The 7,576-nt window shown below is 39.5% G+C and overlaps 1 long non-coding RNA gene across 2 annotated transcripts in view; it reads left to right on the top strand.

Moving 5' to 3' along the window:
• The window catches only part of LOC106724094, a 29,238-nt gene extending 22,096 nt beyond the window's left edge, over window positions 1–7,142 (top strand). For both annotated transcript variants that reach the window (XR_001359859.1, XR_001359858.1), the window contains one exon: window positions 6,944–7,142. This is a non-coding gene — a long non-coding RNA (uncharacterized LOC106724094). The remainder of the gene's footprint in view (window positions 1–6,943) is intronic.
• Window positions 7,143–7,576: the final 434 nt, after the last annotated feature.

Here is a 7,576-nt window from a genome sequence, read left to right as displayed (position 1 = left end):
TCCCCTACCCCCCAGTGTCTTATGTCCATTGGTTATGCTTATATGCATGCATACAAGTCCTTCGGTTGATCTCTTACCCCCCCTCCCTCCTGCCCCCCAACCCTCCCTGGCCTTCCCGCTGCAGTTTGACAATCTGTTTGAGGCAGCTCTCCTAGTTCTGTATTGTTGTTCTAAGCAGAACATGATACCATCTATATACTTTCCCCCTTGTTTGTATTTCTTTCTTCTCCTTCTAACCTCAAACTAGAATGGATCTTCTGGGCTTCCTATCCTATCATCATTTATCTCTCCGTGCTAATAAGAAGAGTGTTGGCACCCAGCAGCTGCTCAAAAAGTATTCACTGAATAAATAAGTGAACCTGCAATCCAGGGCTGAAATACAGCCCATTTCTCTTTATTTCAGAAAATTCTCTCCAAAACTCCAGTACTAATTCCAAGCCTTAGCAAACAATTGGCTTCCCTGGGGTTGGCTCTCGGGGCTTGCACCTCCTCTGCTTATCCCTTTGGCTTGGCTGTAGCCAAAGACCTCACTCTGATTGGGGTCTGGTTCCCTTCTTTCTTCCTTAATGACTTCTCAATATATCTTCAGCTCTGCAACTCTAGGAGCAATTGCTCCTCTTATTTGAATTTAGCTTTTGACTAGTCATGCCTTCCTATCTTTCTTTTATATACATAATATTGACTAGGCTGCCACTCCTAGCTTTCAGTGCTCTGGCTCCCTCCATGAGCCAATTAATAGCTGCAAATTGTCATATACTCTTTAACTCCTATAGGGTTCAATGGATCCCAGGTACTTGGAAAGTGTTTGGAGTGATAAGCCAAATGAGTGCCTCCTTCTGATCATATAACGTATTCAGTATAAATTTCCTCTGCTGAGATTTGCAAAGCTTCATTGCTTATAGATAAACACTTGTTTCATAAAAGTAGTCTGTATATTTTTGCTTACTGTGTCCATCTATGAATCCATGATGAGAATACCATTGCTTAGCACTCATAGAAAAATGAGCTGCATGTGATATATTCCAAACTGTTCTCTGACAACTAAAACTTAGTTGTTCACTTAGAAGTCAAGAACGATAGCAATAAGCAGCTGGCAAAACAATCCTAATGGCAGAGACGGGATGCTGAGCATAACTTTGGCTCGCATTTTCAGGATTTTTTAATGCTTGCTTGCAACTGTCACTTCCTTAAGGATTTCATGAAGATTAATAATGTAAGAAAAAGGCCATCTTTCTCAAGTAACTGAACACAGTTACTGTTAGACAGGACTTTTTTTTTGGCAAAATAGGGAAAGAGAAGCAATTTGTTTCCTTATATGTTCATTTCTATTTTTCTTTTTTTCTTTAAATATATTTATTCTGCTATTTGTCAATCATATATCATTAAGCTTGGAAAAATTACATTTCTGTTACAGTTATATCATGGTAATAATAATATATAATAATATATACATATATGCATATATGTAGACACCTGTACATGTATGTTTGTGCATACATATATATATAATATTTGATAGGGTTGTTTTGATAATAAAAAATGTGAATAAATGAACTGAACTATTAAATGTACCATAGTTGGCACTCAAAAAATATTAGCCCTTATTATGGTTATATTGTTATTTCTATAAATAATTAATACATTAATATAGAAAAGGAAGCATGACAGTGTGAAGACCTTTACTGTCCTGCTCCCCAGTGAAACAAATGAAAACTATAAAAAAACTATTTAAAAGCCTCTGTAAAATTATAATAAAGGCAAAAAGCAAATAAAAAATCTACTCAAAAGCACTTATGAAAAGTTGGTAAGAAATGCAAGAGTCTGTGATGTTTGAATTAGAACCATTTTCTCATAGCTCACATGGCACTACAATAGGAGCCCCAAATTCCATTTGTAGGTGTATATCCAAGAGAAATGAAAACATGTATCTATACAAAAACTTGTACAAGAATGCTTATGGAAGCTTTATTTGTAATAGCCTACTGTGGAAATAACCCAATATTCATCAACTGAAGAATGAATAAATAGATTTGGAATCTATAATAATAAAAGCATACTATGCTAATTAGACCAGACGTCCTTCCAGAAGACCTTCCGGACGAAGCTGGGGCTGCGAGGGAAGCCTGGGTCCTGGGTGCCGGAGGGAAGCCTCGGGCCTCTAGTATCCATATAATGCAATGTTATTTGTCCATAAAAAGAAATGAAGTAGTAAAACCATAGCTACAAGAAAAGAAAACTACAGACCAATATTTCATATGGACATTGCCACAAAACTCCTCAACAAAATATTAACAAACCAAATTTAGCAGTATATTGAGAGAATTACACAACATGACCAAGTGATGTTTCTTCCTGAAATGCAAGGTTTGTTCAATATTTAAACATCAATCAGTGTAATGCATCAGGTTAACAGAATAAACCACCCCCCACACACATATAGTAATGTCTATTATAATGGCTATTACTTTAAAAAATAGAAAGTAAAAATGTTGGCTAGGTTGTAGAGAAATTGAAACACTTGTGCATTGCTTATGGGAATGTAAACTGGTGGAGCCACTGTGGAAAACAGTTGGCAGTTTCTCAAAAGGTTAAACAGAATTACCATATGACACTCCTCTATCAGTAACTGACAGGTCTGGCAGGCAGAAAATCAGTAAGGATATAGTTGAACTCAACAGCACCATCAATCAACTGGATCTAATTGACATCTACATAACATTTCATCCAACAAAAGCAAAGTGCACATTTTTTCCAAGCTCACACACCTGAGCCATAAAACACAACTTAACAAATTTTAAAAATAATAGCCATTATAATAGGTGCAAATTGGCATCTCATTGTCATTTTGATTTGATTTCCCTAATGGTTAGTGATGTTTTACATCTGGGATTTCCTTTTGAGGTGATGAAAATGTTCTAAAATTGTGGTAATAGTTACAAGTATCTGTAAATACATTAAAAACCACTGAATTTCCTTGGCCTGGTGACCCAGTTGGTTGGAATTTTATCCCCTGCACCAAAAGGTTGCAGGTTCCATTCCTGATGAGAACACATACCTAGGTTGCACGTTTGATCCTCAGTAGGGGCATATATGAAAGACAACTGATTGATGTTTCCCTCTCACATTGATGTTTCTTTCTTTTTCTTCCTTCCTCTCTCTCTGAAAATCAGTAAACATATGTCCTTAGATGAAGACTTAAAAGAACAAAAAATAAAAACATTGAACTGTCTGTTTTAAGTGGTATGAGAATTATATCTCAATGAAGCTGTTAAACAATGGAAAAAAGGGACAAGGAAAAAAAAGAAAGCTTAGTATTTCTCTGTGCATGATGACATAAACATGCAATGATATGGATGTACTGCTACATCTAACTCTGAAGAGAAAAACTGCTGCCATGCACGACTGAAACATCTCAGCGGGTAGGAATGGGACTACATATTGGCCAACTCTTGAGAAGCCTGGGAGTGATTCTTTTGCTGGGAAAAATATTCATAGGTTTGTGGAGAACAAATGAAAGAGAGATGGAAAATGCTAGCTAAAAAAATGAGTTTCTTTCTTAATGAAGCAGGAGAAATTTTGGTGAGCTGAAACCATAAACTCTTAGAAGAAAAAATAGGGGTATATCTTTGTTACCTTGAATTTGGCAATGGATTCTCAGATATCAACAGCAAACACACCCATAAAATTGGTAAGCTGGACTTCATCACATTTAAAAAGTTTTGTGCTTTAAAGGACATCATCAAGAATTTGAAAAGGAAACATACAGAATGGGAAGAAATATTTGCAAATTACATAGCTGATAAGGAGCTAAGATCTAGAATATATTAAAGAACATTTACAACAAAAGGACAAAATGACAACCTGGTTAAATCTGCATCTTCCTGTGAGTTCTAGATAATCAGCCCTTCTTCTATGCAAAAGGGAGCAGAGTTTGGAGAAGTTGGGTCACACAGGAGAGGAGACTCTGCTGTTCCCAAGCCTCAGACTCCTCAGCCTCTTACTCAGGTAGGGGCTGGGGAAAGCATTGAAATGCTGGCCATAATGAAGGTACAGGGTTTCCTCACCAGGGTGTGAAGTCCAGGAAGGAAGTGTTTGCTAAACTCTTAGGTAAGTTACTTTCCTTCATGGGGCCTTAGAAGCGAGGAGAAATAGGTGCAGGACTTCTACAGCCCTTTCCTGCTAAACACTACTGGCTCTCAGAGAATTTGCCTCTATTACCAAGCCAGTTTTTTGGGGGGTTGTGTAGGCAGCCGGCCCCCGAGGACAGAGATTTTGAGGTTTTGAGCAGTTCCAGGGTGGTTGGGTTGATATCATGCTGCCCTCCCCTCTCCCGTGGAAGAGGAAACCTTCTTCTAGGAAACCCCAAACCCCACCTATTACTGTACCCCAAGTGGAGGCAGGGCTTGCTAGGGATGCTGTGGCACCTGGAGCCTCCCAGAACCTGGGCTACCCAGGTATCTCTGCTTAGAACCCACTGGCCCTGAAGGACTCAGATCTGTGAAGAGATGAGGTGGGCTGTGTCTACTCCCTTCCCGCAGTCCCAGAACCCAGGGATGTGGCCTCCATTGACCAAGCCCAGAGGGGGAGTGTGGTAGGGAAGGGGTAACATAGAAGCACCCAAATGTTAGCTATTATTGCTATTATGTTATGACTATTGTATGAATAATTAAATCATGCCTTAAAATAGAAAAGGAAAGCTTAATATTTTTCTGTGCATGATGGCACAAAAGCACAATGAAATGAATGCTTATCACTTGCTCTGAAAAGAAAACCTGCTGTTGTGAACAACTGGAGTCTCCAAGGGAAAGAAGATCTGTGACAAGAGTCAACCTAGATGGTCTACATTCCTGCTTATCAAGGCTGGTCCACAGGACACAGCAGCAGCAGCGCCTGGGAGAGTGTGAGAAATGCAGAATCTCAGGTCCCCACTCAGATCTACTGAGTCAGGATTGTCTTTTAACAAGATCCCCCTTGCACATTCAAGAGAACACCAGAGAACGCACAGCTAAATTAGCGCATGCCACAGGAAGTCTATGAGGGGTGGAATGGAGGACCATTCTAGGATCCCCTAAGAAGGAATAAAGATTACATGACCCTGACAAAGGTTTCAGTCCCAAGGGTGGGAATGTTCTTGAGGATTCACATGGCCGGAAATCAGTGATTTGGTGGGAGGATTTTGCCAGGATCCTGTTCTAACATAACCTCGCTTCGTGTTATTTGAACATATTTGGTTAACTCAGTGTTTAGTCTTATTGACTTTCACTTCATACAGTTCCAATGTTTTTGGAAAGTTAGTTTAAAAACTAACACGATAACTTGAATTCTAAGATGATTCTCAGTGATCCCCATGGACATTCAAGTTCAAGAAGCAGTGGGGCCGAACCGGTTTGGCTCAGTGGATAGAGCGTCAGCCTGCGGACTCAAGGGTCCCAGGTTCGATTCCGGTCAAGGGCATGTACCTTGGTTGCGGGCACATCCCCAGTGGGGGGCGTGCCGGAGGCAGCTGATCGATCTCTCTCATCGATGTTTCTAACTCTCTATCCCTCTCCCTTCTTCTCTGTAAAAAATCAATAAAACATATTAAAAAAAAAAAAGAAGCAGTGGGGGACATGCCACTCAGGTAGACAGAAATGGATGATCTACAGAAATTCTTGGAGAAAAATAATAACAAAGATACTATAATTATCTATTGTTTGATAGGAAGACATTGAGCTCCACAACAGGTAGGAATATTATTTTTCAGTCAAATAAGAATATAAAACTGGGAATAGTACTTTAATTGAGTAAGTTTATGCCAACATGGCTAATTAAAAAATGTTCTGTGATACCACATTGGCATCGCAAAGAAAAAAAACAACAAAAACAATGTTTTTCCCCCAAATCTTTTATTTTTATAGCCATAGGGAAGGGAAGTTGGGCTTTGCACCCTGAAAGTGAAGTTCTGTGTCTCAATTTTGTTTACTGCCCTACCTTGTGCTTCTGTTTCCTAATTTAAATGGAATTCTAATGTTTCCTCTTACCATCATGACTATGGAAAGTATCAATGTAATAATGTTTGTGAACATGCTTTGGAAATTAAATGCTGTGAATTATTTTTTTATGTTTTTATTGATTTTTTTAGAGAGAAAGGAAGGGAGAGAGATAGAGAGAAACATCAATGTGAGAGAGAACCATGGATCAGTTGCCTCCTGCACGAACCCTGGGGGATCAAACTCAAAACTTGGGTATGTGCCTGACCAGGAATCAAACTGGCGACCTTTTGGTGCACGGGACCTACACCCAACCAACTGAGCCACACTGGCCAGGGCATGTTGTGTGTTATTTTAAAAGCCACCGATCATTTTCTTCTCCTCTTTTCTAATGATGACTGCAAATCAATTGGCATGCATGGTCTTCCCTTCTCCAAGAGCTCTCTCCACGCAGACCTGCTTGTCTTGTGTGTTTTTTCATGGAGAAAGTAAGATACTGAAGCCAAAGTGTTATTACAGGGTTAGCAGAAGCAGCGCGCTATTGTTTATTCCCACATCTCAAATCTTCTCATTGAGCTTTTCCATTCTGCCACATGGAATGGAAAATGTTTCCCGAACACTATTGTCTGCAGTTATAATCCTTTACATTTTCCTGGCTTCCAGACCCACCGCGTCTTTGCGCCAATCTGGAACACACACTGGGGACTATTTCATTTGTGGCGCCTTCCTGTTCATGCTTTTGGATGGTTGCCTTTTCACAGCACACGCAGCTCATTTAGGCATTAACATTTCAGGAAACACACAGTGGCATTTTAAGTGAAGTAGAAATTAGAAAACTCTGCTGTTCTTAGTTACTCTTTTCTCCCAAATTCGAAAGGAAATCACTGTCAAATTACCCAAGTCACATTTATCCTTTTGAAACTCCCCGAGTTGTTGTCAGTATTCTGCCAAACTCTCTGTTTCTATCCCCTTAGATAGAAATTATGCCCCTCTGGAGCAACAGCGGGGAGAAAACTGAAGCATGCTTGATTCAGAGAAAACAATTCTCTGAGGCACAAAGAACTCCTTCCCCCAGCACTTGGCTCCTACTTCTGCTTTATGGCTCTTGTAATTGTGTCTGTGTGAATCCATGTTGCACCGACACAAGTTCTTGATTATAGTTATCAATCAATATAAGTTGGTTGGTCAATTTATTGGTAAAGAATCCCTTCAACAAAGAAAGGATGATAAGAGTTTCCAAGGCTATGAAGAGACCCAGCAAGGGGCTGGATAGTATCCGTGGTTTTCTCCACACAATGTGTTGAATGGGAGTCAAACTTACATTTTGCTTTAGATCAGGTGGGCAATAATGTACTATTGCTCATTAAAAATAAAGTGCTATATCACTAAAAACAAAAAAAAAAACACACAAAAAACAAACAAAAATAACACTAACCTATTTGGGAGTGGTTAACAAATAAATAGAGTCTCACATATTCACTACCACATTGGTAAGCACTTCTGACCAGAAGAGGAAATTGGGGTGCTCACTCTCTTGCCTGAAACAGTTCAAATGGAAATACAGTTGATCCTTGAACAACATGGGGTTGAACTGCGGGGGTCCACTT

Source organism: Myotis brandtii, unplaced genomic scaffold (assembly GCF_000412655.1).
Source record: "Myotis brandtii unplaced genomic scaffold, ASM41265v1 scaffold714, whole genome shotgun sequence".
Classification (NCBI taxonomy): Eukaryota; Metazoa; Chordata; class Mammalia; order Chiroptera; family Vespertilionidae; genus Myotis; species Myotis brandtii.
Note: the sequence above shows the minus strand (reverse complement) of the source record. Positions and strands in the feature narration are given on the sequence as shown.